This window comes from Sciurus carolinensis, chromosome 11 (genome assembly GCF_902686445.1).
Source record: "Sciurus carolinensis chromosome 11, mSciCar1.2, whole genome shotgun sequence".
NCBI classification, from domain to species: Eukaryota; Metazoa; Chordata; class Mammalia; order Rodentia; family Sciuridae; genus Sciurus; species Sciurus carolinensis.
Window position 1 is genome coordinate 69,952,239 of NC_062223.1, and position 17,338 is coordinate 69,969,576.

Below are 17,338 nucleotides of genomic sequence, written 5' to 3' on the forward strand. Positions count from 1 at the left end.
TCCCTCTATACAGTCCTTCCTTCCTCCATTCCTGCCCCCCTCCCTAAACCCAACTCCAACCCCAACACTAACCCCTCCCAACCCCCATAATGTGTCATCATCCACTTATTAGCGATATCATTCTTCCTTTGGTTTTTTGAGATTGGCTTATCTCACTTAGCATGATATTCTCCAGTTTCATCCATTTGCCTGCAAATGCCATAAATTTATCATTCTTTATGGCTGAGTAATATTCCATTGTATATATATATACCACATTTTCTTTATCCATTCATCAACTGAAGGACATCTAGGTTGGTTCCACAATCTGGCTATTGTGAACTGAGCAGCTATGAACATCGATGTGGCTGTATCTCTGTAATATGCTGATTTTAAGTCCTTTGGGTATAGACCAAGGAGTAGGATAGCTGGGTCAAATGGTGGTTCCATTCCAAGATTTCTAAGGAGTCTCCATACTGCTTTCCAGAGTGGCTGTACTAATTTGCAGCCCCATCAGCAATGTATGAGTGTACCTTTCTCCCCACATCCTCGCCAACACCTGTTGTTGCTTGTATTCTTGATAATCGCCATTCTAATTGGGGTGAGATGGAATCTTAGGGTGGTTTTGATTTGCATTTCTCTTATTACTAGAGATGTTGAACATTTTTCCATATGTTTGTTGATTGCTTGTAGATCTTCTTCTGTGAAGTGTCTATTCATTTCCTTAGCCCATTTGTCAATTGGATTATTTGCATTCTTGGTGTAGAGTTTTTTGAGTTCTTTATAGATTCTGGAGATTAGTACTCTATCTGAAGTATGATTGGCAAAGATTTTCTCCCACTCTGTAGGCTCTTTCTTCGCATTGCTGATAGTTTCCTTTGCTGAGAGAAAGCTTTTTAGTTTGAATCTATCCCAGTTATTATTTCTTGCTTTTATTTCTTGTGCTATGGGAGTCCTGTTGAGGAAGTCTGGTCCTAAGCCGACATGTTGAAGCTCTGGACCTACTTTTTCTTCTATAAGATGCAAGGTCTCTGGTCTGATTCCGAGATCCTTAATCCATTTTGAGTTTAGTTTCGTGCATGGTGAGAGATATGGGTTTAGTTTCATTCTGTTGCATATGGATTTCCAATTCTCCCAGCACCATTTGTTGAAGAGGCTATCTTTTCTCCATTGCATATTTTTGGCCCCTTTGTCTAGTATGAGAAAATTGTATTTATTTGGGTTTTTGTCCATGTCCTCTTTTCTGTACCATTGATCCACCTTTCTATTTTGGTACCAATACCATGCCGTTTTTGTTACTATTGCTTTGTAGTAGAGTTGAAGATCTGGTATTGCGATACCCCCTGCTTCACTCTTTCTGCCAAGGATTGCTTTAGCTATTCTGGGTTTTTTATTCTTCCAGATGAATTTCATAATTACTTGCTCTATTTCTGTAAGGTACATCATTGGGATTTTAATTGGAATTGCATTGAATCTGTATAGCACTTTTGGTAGTATGGCCATTTTGACAATATTAATTCTTCCTATGCAAGAACATGGGAGAGCTTTCCATCTTCTAAGGTTTTCTTTAATTTCTTTCTTTAGTGTTCTGTAGTTCTCATTGTAGAGGTCTTTCACCTCTTTTGTGAGATTGATTCCCAAATATTTTATTTTTTTCGAAGCTATTGTGAATGGGGTAGTGTTCCTAATTTCTCTTTCTGAAGATTCATCGCTTATGTATAAAAAGGCCTTAGATTTATGTGCATTGATCTTATATCCCGCTACTTTACTGAATTCACTTATGAGATCTAAAAGTTTTCTGGTGGAATTTCCTGGTTCTTCTAAGTATATAATCATGTCATCAGCGAACAGGGATAGTTTGAGTTCTTCTTTTCCTATTCGTATCCCTTTAATTTCTTTGGTTTGTCTAATTGCTCTGGCTAGAGTTTCAAGGACGATGTTGAATAGAAGTGGTGAAAGAGGGCATCCCTGCCTTGTTCCAGTTTTTAGGGGGAATGCTTTCAGTTTTTCACCATTTAGAAATGATATTGGCCATGGGCTTAGCATAGATAGCCTTTACAATGTTAAGGAATGTTCCCACTATCCCTATTTTTTCTAGTGTTTTGAGCATGAAGGGATGCTGTATTTTATCAAATGCTTTTTCTGCATCTATTGAAATAATCATGTGATTCTTGACTTTAAGTCTATTGATATGGTGAATTACACTTATTGATTTCCTGATGTTGAACCAACCTTGCATCCCTGGGATGAAACCCACTTGATCATGGCGCACTATCTTTTTAATATGTTTTTGTATGCGATTTGCTAAAATTTTGTTTAGAATTTTTGCATCGATGTTCATTAAGGATATTGGTCTGAAATTTACTTTCCTTGATGTGTCTCTGTCTGGTTTAGGAATCAGGGTAATATTGACTTCATAGAATGAGTTTGGGAGAGTTCCCTCCTCTTCTATTTTCTGGAATACTTTGAGAAGTATTGGAATGAGCTCTTCTTTAAAGGTTTTGTAGAACTCGACTGAGAACCCGTCTGGTCCTGGACTTTTCTTTGTTGGTAGGCTTTTGATGATTTCTTCTATTTCATTACTTGAAATTGGTCTATTTAAATTGTGTATGTCCTCCTCGTTCAGTTTAGGCAATTCATATGTCTGTAGAAACCTGTTGATGTCTTCGAAATTTTCTATTTTGTTGGAGTATAGGTTTTCAAAATAGCTTCTAATTATGTTTTGTATTTCAGTTGTGTCTGTTGTGATATTTCCTTGTTCATTCCGAATTTTAGTGATTTGGGTTTTCTCTCGTCTTCTCTTTGTTAGTGTGGCTAAAGGTTTATCAATTTTGTTTATTTTTTCAAAGAACCAACTATTTATTTTGTCAATTTTTTGTATTGTTTCTTTCATTTCAATTTCGTTGATTTCAGCTCTGAGTTTAACTATTTCCTGTCTTCTACTACTTTTGGTGTTGGTCTGTTCTTCTTTTTCTAGGGCTTTGAGCTGTAGTGTTAGGTCATTTATTTGTTGAGTTTTACTTCTTTTATTAAATGCGCTCCATGAAATAAATCTTCCTCTAAGTACTGCTTTCATAGTGTCCCAGAAATTTTGATATGATGTTTCTTTGTTCTCCTAATTCCTTCCTAATATCTTCTGTTATCCATTCATCATATAGTAGCATATTGTTTAATCTCCAGGTGTTGGAGTAGTTTCTGTTTTTTACTCTTTCATTTATTTCTAACTTCAATCCATTATGATCTGATAGAATACAAGGTAGTGTCTCTATCTTCTTGTATTTGCTGACATTAGCTTTGTGGCATAATATATGGTCTATTTTAGAGAAGGATCCATGTGCTGCTGAGAAGAAAGTGTATTCGCTCTTGGTTGGATGGTATATTCTATAAATGTCTGTTACGTCTAAATCATTCATTGTGTTATTCAGATCTATGGTTTCTTTGTTCAATTTTTGTTTGGAAGATCTGTCCAGTGGTGAAAGAGGCGTGTTGAAATCACCTAGTATTATTGTGTTATGGTCTATTTGGTTTCTAAAATTGAGAAGGATTTGTTTGACATACATGGATGAGCCACTGTTTGGGACATAGATGTTTATGATTGTTATATCTTGCTGATTTATGCTTCCCTTAAGCAGTATGAAATGTCCTTCTTTATCCCTTCTGACTAACATTGGCTTGAAGTCCACATTATCTGAAATGAGGATAGATACTCCAGATTTTTTGCTGAGTCCATGTGCATGGTATGTTTTTCCCCATCCTTTCACCTTTCATCTATGGGTATCTCTTTCTATGAGGTGAGTCTCTTGCAGGCAACATATTGTTGGATCTTTCTTTTTAATCCAATCTGCCAGTCTATGTCTTTTGATTGATGAGTTCAGACCATTAACATTCAGGGTTATTATTGAGATATGATTTGTATTCCCAGTCATTTGGTTCATATTTAAAATTTTTGACACATCTTGGTTCCTCCTTTATTTGACAGTTCCTTTAGGATAATTCCTCCCTTTGCTGATTTTCTTCTTTGTTTTTTATCTCTTCCTCATGAAATATTTTGCTGAGAATGTTCTGTAATGCTGGCTTTCTTTTTGTAAATTCCTTTAGCTTTTGTTTATCATGGAAAGATTTTATTTCATCGTCAAATTTGAAGGTAAGTTTTGCTGGGTATAAGATTCTTGGTTGGCATCCATTTTCTTTCAGAGCTTGAAAAATGTTGTTCCAGGCCCTTCTAGCTTTTAGGGTCTGGACTGAAAAATCTGCTGATATCCGTATTGGCTTCCCCCTGAATGTAATTTGGTTCTTTTCTCTCACAGCCTTTAAAATTCTGTCTTTATTTTGTATGTTAGGTATTTTCATTATCATGTTCCTTGGTATGGGTCTGTTGTAATTTTGTGTATTTGGAGTCCTATAAGCCTCTTGGACTTGATTTTCTATTTCATTCTTCAGATTTGGGAAATTTTTTGATATTATTTCATTGAATAGATTGTTCATTCCTTTGGTTTGTTTCTCTAAGCCTTCCTCAATCCCAATAATTCTCAAATTTGGCCTTTTCATGATATCCCATAGTTCTTGGAGATTCTGTTCATGATTTCTCACCATCTTCTCTGTTTGTTCAACTTTGTTTTCGAGGTTAAATATTTTGTCTTCAATATCTGAAGTTCTGTCTTCCAGGTGTTCTATCCTATTGGTTGTGCTTTCTATGGAGTTCTTAATTTGGTTTATTGTTTCCTTCATTTCAAGGATTTCTGTTTGATTTTTTTTCAATATCTCTAACTCTTTATTGAAATGATCTTTTGCTTCCTGAATTTGCTCTGTTAACTGTCGATTGGTGCGATCGTTCAATGCCTGCATTTGCTCTTTCATCTCATCGTTTGCTTCCCTAATCATTTTAATTATGTACATTCTGAACTCCCTTTCTGTCATTTCTTCTGCCATACTGTCATTGGATTTTATTGATGTAACATCTAGATTTGTTTGGGGCATTTTCTTCCCTTGTTTTCTTATATTGTTCAGGAATCAGTGGGTCATTAAGATATTGCAGATTTCCTCTATTGACTTATAATGTCCCTGAAGATTGCTAGTATATCCCCTCTTATCCTTCAGTAGCCTGAAGTCTTGGAGGAAGTTGATAATGCAGAGTTCCACGAAGAAGCTGCCTCTCTAGGGGTGGTGACCCTCAGGTGGGGTATATTCCCTGCTAGTGGGCAGAGGTGCCTCCACTTGTTGACCAATGGTCATCCAATGGGGAACTAGACTGAGGGCTGAGGCAAGGCCTGTTTTTGCCTGTGTCTCTGGTTTTACCGTCCCTGTGGGAAAACCTCCCCCGGCCAGGAAGACTCACTCGGCGGGGACATCTCGCTGGTCAGTTCCCCTCCTAGAGGTTCCCCTCAATCTACAACTACCGCCTGGGCTGGGCTGTCTTCCTCTGCAACGATCCCAGGGACCCGGACCTACGTCCTGGGCCTGGGAGCCTCACCCTTCGCAGGCGAGTCTCCTTAGGCTGCCTCTCCCAGAGAATCTGCCTGCAGCCCTGGAAACTTCGCTCCTCCTCTAGGCGTGTCTCTGTGTGGCTCTTCCAGCAAGAAGCCACCTAGCTCCTGGGTCCCTGCTCTGCACCAATCGCCTGGCTATGCAGCCCCTCCTCTGAGCCACCACCTGGAGCCCCGTACAATAACTCCAAGACCCAGAGACCCGCCACACACCTCCTCCTCCCGACAGCTGCCCGGTTTCCGACGCAGTCACTAGGAGTTCAAGCAACTCACTTCGGTTCTCCTCCTCCTGCCAACAGCCTGTAGCCCTAGGCAGTCACTCCGAGTCCAAGTGACCCGCCCTGTTCCTCCTCTTCCTCAGGGTAGCCCCCCGGGTGTTCAGGAGCAGTTGCTCCGAGACCAAGCGACCCACTGCGCTCCTCCTCCAGGCAGGCCACTGGTGTTCAGGAGCGGTCGCTTTGAGTCCAACAACTCACCACTTGTCACCTCCTCTGAGCAGCCACCCGGAGCTCTGATGCAGTCACTCCTAGACCAAGCGTCCCACCGCTCTCCTCCTCCAGGCAGGCCACCGGTGTTCTGGAGCAGTCGTTCTGAGTTCAAACAGCTCGCCACACAGCTCCTCCTCTGGCAACTGCCTGTGGCTCTGATGCAGTCACTCCTAGGTCAAGCAACCCGCCGCTCTCCTCCTCTTCCTCCGGGCAACCTCCCGGTGTTCTGGAGCGCTCGCTCTGAGTTCAAACAGCTCACCACGAAGCTCCTCCTCTGGCAACTGCCTGTGTCTTTGATGCAGTCCCTCCTAGACCAAGCGACCCGCCGGGCTTCTCCTCTTCTTCCGGGCAACCCCTCGGTGTTCAGAAGTGGTCGTTCTGGGTCTAAACAGCTCGCCACGCAGCTCCTCCTCAGGCAGCCGCCCGGAGCCCCAGTGGTTGCTCCGAGTCCAAGCGCTGTGCTGAGCCGCCTCCTCTACGATGATCCCAGTTGTCCGTGTTTACCGCTCCAGTGGGAGGGAGGGGCGTCTGGCCGAGCAACTCTACTTCACAAAGTTCCCTGTGTTCCGGGGTTACTGCCCCATCCGGGACGCCTCCCCAATGGGAGAGACTCACCCAGCGGCTTTGAGTTGGTCCCAAGTCTCTCACTATCTCTTCTTTTGAATCTTGAGTCCTGGAGCGACGTGAAATGCAGCCGCCCTCTAGTCCGCCATCTTGGCCCCCCTCATTTGATATTTTCTGATAAATGTGAACATGGGCTAACCCTGAACCCAGTAATTCTATTCTTAAGTGTATGCCTCAAATAACTCACACATGAACAGAAGACAGGAAAACAATTTTTATAGTAAAACTTTTAATAACAAAACCAAACAAAACAGAAAAACAAATTCTCAAATTCTCAACAAAGGTAAAATGAAAAATAACTCTAGTATATTTATAGGTTTGTTTGCTATTTAATATAACAATAATTAATTTCAACCACAATAAACAACATGGATAAAACGTTGGCCCATAATTTTTGTTCTCAAAAATCATTCACAGAATACTATAAGTAGTGTGACTCCATTCATATGAAGTAAAACCTATGCACATGTAAATAGCCCATATTGATCAATACAAATATGGATGATAGAATTCTAAAGGAGAACACATGTATGACTCACAAAACACACAGTCAAGGTCACTTTGAGTAGAGAGGTATGTGTATAACTTTGGGGAGAGAAATGCAAGCCAAATAAATAGTAATGTAATGTTATTTTTCTTAAATTGGATTGTGGGTCCATGGCTTTTATGAAATTGGCTTCTTATATATTTATACATATACACACACATTTATTTCCTCTTCATTAAATGTAATTTTTAAATAAAGGAGCATTTTTGCATTTCAAAAATAATTCTTCTCTTAGCAACTTATTTCTTTGCTGTATCATTTTTTGTCTCTCATTCATAAATTGCATCTGACAAGAACCCTCATGGTGACATGGGAAAATGAAAATACAGAGAACTTTAAAGTGGTGTGTAGTCATTTAATACATACAGTGAATAGAACTTCAGGTGTCTACATGAGCCAATTATACTCCTTTATGTAACTCAGTGTAAGGAAAGTGTCCTTTAAGGATTGAAAATGACAGTATACAAACTTGAGAATCTTATATTTACTTATCTTTTTTATTTTTACAGGCTGCATTTTGATTCATTGTACACAAATGGGGTACATCATTTTGTTTCTGTGGTTGTGCACAATGTAGAGTTCCTCCATTCTTCTCTCACCCCCTGCCCACTCCTCCTCCATTATATATCATCATCCACTTATCAGGAAAAACATTTGGCCTTTGGTTTTTGGGATTGGCTCATATTTAGGTATCTTTTTAAAGGAAAACTAGATAAGGTTGAGACTAAATAAGTAAGCATAGAAAGCACTTTGCTAGTTCTTTCAAAGTTAACTTCATTTTTCTCTTACATTTTAAGCATCTATGATAATTCATAGATGATGGTAATCTTTAAGTTTAAAATTATAATATCCCAATGATGTCAACCTAATAGGCACACAAGAAATACCCTTGGATCATGGTAAGAAGGACTTTCTTTGTGTTAATCTTTCAAGCAGGCTACTCATGTGTTTAATTTGACAGGAAATCGATGACTTGACCTCTTCATGGATTCTAGAATGTGGTAAGCTTATCTGACCTCAAAGGCACGTTGAAAATCAATTTAGAATTTTATCTTCAATCAGGTGAATGCACTACATTGAAAATGAAGACACATCTGACTGTCTTTTTAAAGACTTAATCCAATTTAAAAACCAAACAAATTGGAATCTGGACTGGGTAGTGAAAGAGGAGCCCCTGAGATAACAAGAGTTAACGGGAATCTCTCTCTCTCTCTCTCTCATAAACAGCTGAGGAGAATGGAAGCAATTCTTTCCTAGCACCCTTTTACTTAGGCTATGGGAAAAGTCTGAAAATAATATCCAAAAATATATTCAGGAACTAGCCATGTAAAAGATTTTTCCTAGAAAGTATTTCAAATTCCTTAAGATACATGTTCCAATTTTATGCTCTGGCCATATTGACATTTTGGAGTATGCTAATTTTTGCTTGTTTCTTAAGCATTTATAAATAGGAGATGTTGTTTTGTTTGTTTGTTTTGTTTTGTTCCTGGCTGGGAATGTAGCTCACTGGTAGAGAACTTTCTTAAATTGCATGAGGCCCTGTGTTTGATCCCCATAAGTATGAAAAAAAATATTTTAAAAATTCTATTAAAAACATCATAGTGATGAAACTATGACACTTTATTTCTTTGCTTGCCTGTTTTAGTTTTGCATTACTTGATTTTAGATGAAAACCCAAATTCAAATGAGTTATGAAAATACCAGCTTTCTAAAAATGTCACTTAAAAAATTGAAGAATTTTCTCCCTTCAAAGGAGAATATGCTAAGGTTTTTACAAAGCTCATCTGAGAAATTTTCAAAGCTTGATTACTTTGTCCCGTCCTAGAACTTATGTTTGGGTTGCTATATTTGTTAGTTTTCTTGATTGTTAATTCAAACATGCATTAGTCATGCACCTGTTTACCCCTGGAGTCAAATCACTGACATTTCCCATGTTTACCTCAGTTTAAATGAACTACTGTAATTAGATTTAGATTTTGACTGAACATATATTTGGAAGATTTCCAAGACTTGAGATCACTAGATAACAGTTAAATAATGATTTTTCAACATGGAAAACAGCAAACTAGCCTGTGAATTAAAAGAAAATGAAACTGGGGGACATATTTTTTTCATTCTAGTTGAAGATTTTGAAAGAATAAAAAAGCATTTTATCATTTTGCTTTCATTTTAACTTGGAGCCCTAGTCATTCAAAGACTCCCAGTTGGATCAGGGCATAGTGGCACAGGATTGTGATAACAGCTACTCCAGAAATGAGGCAGGAGGATCAAAGTTCAAAGACAAAAGATAGCAGAGTGAAACAGACATTATTACCTCATGTACATGTATGACTGCATGACCGATGTGATCCTGCAATAAGTACAGTCAGAAAAATGAAAGATTTTACTCTACGTGACCTAACAAAATGTATAAATGCTTTCTACTGTCATGTACAACTATGAGAATGAATAAAACAAAAAATTTAAAAAACGTTCAAAACCAGCCTGGGAAACATAATGAGACTCTGTCTCAAAAATACAAATGAAAATAAAAGTGCTGGGTATGTAGCTCAATGGAAGAACACTTGACTAACATGAGTGAGGCCCTGGGTTCAACACCCAAAACAGAAAACAAACAAACAAACAAAACTCAGTCAACAGCACTCAATAGCAATTGTAGTTAATGATCAGCTCATGAGGATGAAGGCAGCTTGGGTGTCTTGGGCTAACTTTTATGGTGGAACTACTTCAACCTATAATTGTTCTATACAGTTCCTCACATAATTTTTTCTTTCAATGACTTAGGTAATCTGCTTTGTTCCACTTCATTCCTCATATTTCTTATGCAAGATTTTAAGTTTTTTATTCATGACAACAAAAGAGTTACAGTGATCTTGTTTATTTGTAGGATATAACATGGTTCTAATCATGTCAGAAATGAATTAATTTAATCAAGGAAAAGATATATTGTAAAGCTTTTAGACCCATATGTTATATATGTATAAGTTTTATATGTTATATATATATGTATATATATATAAAATCATGCTTAACAAGTTCAGATTGTAAAAATATGTGACCATTAGGTCATATTTACACAAACATGTCCAACATTAAACTATTCCTGTGTACATTAGGATATAAGCAACAATTTATAGTGGGAAAAAGATGAATCATGATGATTCTTAGGACTGTGAAGTATCCCGTATCTTCCTCTATATTTGTAGGAAAAAATCTACTTTTAATAAAGTTGATCATGACCAAATCAGACTCTTCTAACTTTAAGATATTCCAAATATAAGGTTCTTCCTATCAATAAGCAGACTTTTCTTATTTGACTGACACCTGACACTTCTATCCTCTAATGTAGAATGTGTTTAAAATACTAAAAATACTGGTAAAGGTAAATCAATTTAGATTCCTTGTCTGAAAGATTCTCTTTAGATTGTAGGGCCAGCATTACGAAACAAGGGAAACACAGCAATTAAAAAAATGTTCAAATTAATTTTGTCATTAATTATTGTGTTTCAACATTGAAGGCACTATATTAATGGATAAAATTTCTCTTTTTCATTTTAACAACTGAAGTTTATATATTTCAACAGATAATCTTAAGAACTCTAATAATTTTTGTTCAATAGATAGAGATTACTCCAAATGCACTTTTATCAAAATTATTAAGTAAAGAGTGCCTTTAAATGATCTTTAATTTCTTCATAATATTAATACACATGGTAAGGTATGCATGGATATTGAACAAATGACAGTATATGAAATTCAGCAAATGGTTTCTAGTTTTTATTTTTATTATTTATTTTTATTATTTTATTTTATTATTTGTTCTAATTAGTTACACATGACAGCAGAATGCATTTTGACTCATTGTACGCAAATGGAGCACAACTTTTCATTTCTCTGTACATGATACAGTCACACCATTTGTGTGATCATAAATGTACATAGGGTAATAATGTCCATCTGATTAAACCATATTTCCCCCACATACCACGTCCCCTCCCCTCACTCCCCTCTGCCCAAACAAAAGTTCCTTCATTCTTCTCTCACCCTTCCCCATAATGGATCAGCATCCACATATCAGAAAATATTTGGCTTATAGTTTTTTGGGTTTGGCTTATTTCACTTAACATGATATTCTCTAGACCCATCCATTTAGCTGCAAATGCCATTGTTTTATTCTCTAAGACTGAGTAATATTCCATTGTGTACATATACCACAGTTTCTTTATCCCATTCATCTATTGAAGGGCATGTAAGTTGGTTCCACAGTTTAGGTATTGTGAATTGAGCTGCTGTAAACCTTGATGTGGCTGCATCACTATAGTATGCTGATTTTAAGTCCTTTGGGTATAGACTGAGGTGTGGAATAGCTGGGTCAAATGGTGATTCCATTCCAAGTTTTCTAAGGAATCTTCATACTGCTTTCCACAGTGGCACCAATTTTCAGTCCCAGCAGCAGCATGGAAGTCTAGAAGGAACCACACAGTCAACCTCGTCCCGATTGTCACCACAGCTGCCACTAGAGTCACTACCACCCTCTAGTCGGCATGTGCTAATTGTGAGCAGTGACCAAAGGACAACCCTCCCCTCCACACACCCTCCTTCCTTTCACCACCAATGCCAGCCCTGCCTGAGGCATGGGTCAGAAGTGTAGGTCACCCTCTCATCTCACCCGCCCGTCCATGGTTCCTGACCATGGAGGACACAAAACTGGAGTTCTCCTCCCTCCCCCAGTGCAAAGGAGATTAGTGCTTTATCTGAGGTACATGTGATATAGATTTTTCCTCCCATTCTGTAGGCTCTATCTTCACATTTTTGATTGTTTTCTTTGCCGAGAAGAAACTTTTTAGTTTGAATCCAACCCATTTATTGATTCTTGCTTTTATTTTTGTGCTTTAGGAGTCTTGTTAAGGAAGTCTGGTCCTAAGCTGACATGATGAAGATTTGGACCTATTTATTCTTCTATTAGGCACAGGGTGTCTGGTCTAATTCTTAGGTCCTTTATCCACTTTGAACTGACTTTTTGTGCAGGGTGAAAGATATGTTTAATTTCATTTTGTCGCATATAGATTTCCAATTTTCCCAGCACTATTTATTGAAGAGGCTATCTTTTCTCCAGTGAATATTTTTGGCATCTATATCTAGTATGAGATAACTGCATTTTTGTGGTTTTGGTCTCTGTGTCTCTTCTATTCTGCACCGTTGGTCTACCTGTCCATTTTGGTGCCAATACCATGCTGTTTTTGTTACTATAGCTTTGCAGTATAGTTTAAGGTCTGGTATTGTGATGCCTCCTGCTTCATTCTTCTTGTTAATGATAGTTTGGTTATTCTGGATCTCTTATTTTTCCAAATGAATTTTATGATTGCTTTTTCTTGTTCTATGAGGAATGTCATTGGGATTTTTATAGGAATTGCATTGAATCTTTGTAACACTTTTGATAGTATGGCTATTTTGACAATATTAATTCTGCCTATCCAAGAACATGGGAGAATTTCCATCTTCTAAGGTTTTCTTCAGTTTCTTTCTTTAGTGTTCTGTAGTTTTCATTGTAGAGGTCTTTCACCTCTCTTCTCAGATTGATTCTCAAGTATTTTATTTTATTTTTTTGAGGCTATTGTGAATGGGGTATTTTCCTAATTTCTCTTTCAGAGGATTCACCAGTGATGTATAGAAATGCATATGATTTACGGGTGTTGATTTTATATCCTGCTACTTTGCTGAATTCATTTATTAGATCTAGAAGTTTTCTGGTGGAATTTTTTGGATCTTCTAGATATAGAATCCTGTCATTGGCAAATAGTGATAGTTTGAGTTCTTTTCCTATTCATATCCCTTTAATTTCTTTCATCTCTCTAATTACTCTGGCTAGAGTACCAAGAACTATGTTGAATAGAATTGGTGAAAGAGGACAACTCTGTTCCAGTTTTTAGAGGGAATTCTTCTAATCTTTCTCCATTTAGAATGATGTTGATGTAGACAGGTTTTACAATGTTGAGGTATGTTCCTACCATCCCTAGTTTTTCTAGCGTTTTGAACATGGAGGAGTGCTGTATTTTGTCAAACGTTTTTACTTCATCTCTTGAGATGATCATGATTCTTGTTTTTAAATCTATTGGTATGATGAATTATGTTTATTGATTTCCATATATTGAACCAAACCTGCATCCCTGAGATGAACCCCACTTGATTGTGGTGCACTATCTTTTTAGTATGATTTTATATGCAATTTGCCAGAATTTTATTGAGAATTTTTGCATCTATGTTCATCAGGGATATTGGTCTGACGTTTTCTTCCCCTGATATGTCTTTCTCTGGTTTTGGTATCAGGGTGATATTAGCCTCATACAATGAATTTGGAAGCGTTCCCTCTTTTCTGTATCATAGAATAATATGAGGAGTATTGGTGTTAATTCTTCTTTGAAGGTCTTGTAGAACTTGACTGAGAAGCCATCTGGTCCTGGGCTTTTCTTGGTTCATCCACTTTTGATAGCATTTTCTATTTCATTACTTGAAATTGTTTTGTTTGAATCATGTATGACTTTCTATTTTAGTTTAGGTAGGTCGTATGTCTCTAGAAATTTGTCAATGTCTTTGACATTTTTTGTTTTGTCGAAGTATAAATTTTCAAAACAGTTTCTAATTATCTTCTGTATTTCAGTTGTGTCCATTTTGATGTTTCCTTCTTCATGATGTATTTTAGAAATTTGGGTTTTCTCTCTTTTTCTCTTTGTTAGTGGGGCTAGGGGTTTATTGATTTTATTTACCACATGCACCTCAGATAGAGCAGTAATCTCCAGGTTACATATAAAGAGCTCAAAAAACTTAACACCAAAAAAGAAAAAAACTATCAATAAATGGGCTAAGGAACTTAACAGACACTACACAAGAAAGAAATACAATCATCAACAAAGATATAAAAAAATTTCATCATCTCTAGAAATTAGAGAAATCCAAATCAAAACTAACCTAAGATTTCATCTCACTCCAAGCAGAATGGCAATTATCAAGAACACAAGCAATGATAATTGTTGGGGTGGATGTGTGGAAAAAGGTACACTCAAACATTGCTGGTGGGGCTGCACATTGTTGCAACCCCTCTGGAAAACAGTATGGAAATTCCTCAGATAACCTGGAATGGAACCACCATTTAACTCATTTATCCCACTCCTTGGTTTATACCCCAAGGACTTAAAATCAGCATATTGCAGTGACACGGCCACATCAATGTTTATAGCAACTCAATTCACAATAGCTGAAGTACGGAACTAACCTAGATGCCCTTTGTCATATGAATAGATAAAGAAACTGTGGTACATATACACAATAGAATATTACTCAAACTTAAAAAAGAATGAAATTCTGGCATTTGCAGATATATGGATGTAGCTGGAGAATATCATGCTAAGGGACATAATCCAAATACCACAAACTAAAGTCTGAATATTTTCTCTGATAAGTGGGTGTTAATCCATAATGTGTTGGAGAATGAAGGAAGTTTGGATTGTGCAGATAGGAGTGAAGGAAAGGGAATGGGTGTGAGGATAGGAAGGATGGTGGAATGAGATGGACATTATTACCCTATATAGATGTATGAATATGCTACTAGTGTGACTCTACACCATGTACAGCCAGAAGAAGGAGAAGTTGTGCTCCCCTTGTGTACAACGCATCAGAGTGCATTCTACTCTCATGTATAACTCATTAGAACAAATTTAAAAATTAAAAAAAACTACAGTGATGTAGCCACATCAATGTTTATAGCAGCTCATCTCACAATAGCTAAATTATGGAACCAACCTAGGTGCCTTTCAATAGATGAATGGATAAAGAAAATGTGATACATACACACACACACATATATATATATACATATATACATATATATCATAGATACATATATATATATATATATGAGATGAGATATTACTCAACTTTAAAGGCAAAAGAAATTATGGCATTTTCTGGTAAATGGATGAAGCTGGAGAATATCATGGTATGCAAAATAAGTCAAACCCAAAAAACCCAAGACTAAATGTTTTCTCTGATATGTGGATACTAATTCACAATAAGTGGGGTTGCTAGGGAAGAATAGAGTTACTTTTATTAGGTAGAGAGGAGTGAAGGGAGGGGAAGGGGTATGGGGGTAGGTAGGATAGTAGAGTGAAACAGACATTATTTCCTCAGGTATATATATGACTGCATGACTGATGTGATCCTGTAATATGTACAATAAGAAAAATGAGAAATTACGTTTCATTTATGTATGATTTACCAAAATGTATACATGCATTCCACTGTCATCTACAACTAATTAGAACAAAAAAAATTTTTTTTAAATAAATAAACCCTATCCACACACACGCCCCCCCCAAGAAAAAAAATGCCAAGGAGTGGAGGTACCCTATGAGAGGAGAAATGCAGGAAAGTTAACCTGGAAAGTTCTTAGGTCCATATTCTTCTAGGATGAAAAGCCAGGTATGAACTTTAGGTTAGGTTCACTAAGAGACTTTAAAAACCCACGTTTCTTGGCTACATATACTGCAGAAACATGGAATAACCCATATAATTTGCATAAGACAAATTATAAGCAATCTTTATTAACCAAACTTTCAACAATTATTTAGATATTTAGTCTTGGCTCTTGGCAGATAATCCAGTTGAAAATATCATGGTTTTTATTTTCCTATGACTGAGGAATTTATTGATGTCAGCTTATAAACTGCAGGGAAAGTTCTTGTCGTGGACGTGCAGGGATCTCCAGAAGTGCTGCCTGTGTTACTGCAGACGTCATGGAACACTGGAGTAAAGTGCAGAGATACTGCTTTTTTTTTAGAAATATTAACAATACAGATGATGTGACCACTCCAGACTCCAGGTGCTTACCTGTCCACTCTGGTGCCACAGGCAGTTTGAAGAGAACACACAAAGATGATGGTTTTGGAACCATGCAAGTGACAACTGAACAGAATGACTGACTCAAGAGGAACATAATAGAGGGGGTGAATTTCCATTTGGAAAGGAGAAAAATACTAGAAATAACAATAATAATGTAAAATGGTAAGAACACAAGTAGTTTCCTTTCAATTTGCTGTTGCTTCCAGACACGTTTCTTGTTGAGCAACATTTTAAGAAGTTGTTGGACTTCTGCAGTAGATGGCACTGATAGTCTTACTCTTTTTGTTTTTAAACACTTTATCATAAACCAAAAATTTGGACTTGAAAAGAGATATTATTGCAATAATGTACTTTTCATTCTTAAAATTTATTTGTATGATATTTATTTGTATGTTATTACTTTAAAGAAAATGCAAGTTAGGGGGTTCTAAATAGAATATAAAATTTGTTCTAAATAGAATATGATACACCAGTATAGCATTATTTTTTTCTGTAAATGAAGTCCTCCAAAAAGAAAGTGCCTTGCATCATTTTTGAAAAAAAAAATTAAATCCTCATGACCTCTAAATCAGTATGCAGAACACTAAAGAGTTCTTAATCTTTTTCTGTATTTTTGTTTTTAAACTTTTATAAATTATCTTAAATGAAATGGATGAGGCTTAATGAAAAGTTTACTAAGTTATTTGAAATATGGAACATTTATCCCATTTTATGTGGTCTTAATGATTCTGTGAGATTATTCCAGCTCAGACAGAAGCTTTCCTTTGAAGATGAATTTTTGGGGGGAATGTGATTTGCATGTGTTTTTAGTGGTTTTTGAATTAGGGACTCAATCTGTTCTGCAAATTGAGTTAATCCAAACATCACCATGTAATTTGCATTAGCAGTCACATTATGAATCTTTAGTTCTTCATATTTTAATTTATATGTACAATAGTTGTTTGAGGAAAAATATTTTTGCAATTTTAAGTATGATGTGAGGGAAGTTTTTAACTTTTTATAGTTCATGACCTTAGAGGTAGCACAAACGAAACTGTGTATCTCAATTTTCTCAGTACTCTCTTGTAGTGCTTTACTGATGGGAATGAAATCTGTGCATTACCATAGTACCAATAGCAGTATGCAAGGTGACTTATTACACCAAGCTACTTTCTTTCTTTCTTCCCTATGACGTAATAAGACAGAAAAAAATCATTTATCCAGCATAGTGAAACAGTGAAAATTTATTGAAATTAATATGTTAATTAAGAGTTAAGTCCTATTGAATCATTTGGTATTCTTCCAATTTTCCATCTTCTCTCCTGTCTTACCACTCTGAAAAT

General features: G+C 36.7%; 1 pseudogene; it reads left to right on the forward strand.

Moving 5' to 3' along the window:
• The first annotated feature begins 11,813 nt into the window (after positions 1-11,813).
• Positions 11,814-16,096, forward strand: LOC124959513 (serine/threonine/tyrosine-interacting protein-like; annotated as a pseudogene).
• Positions 16,097-17,338: the final 1,242 nt, after the last annotated feature.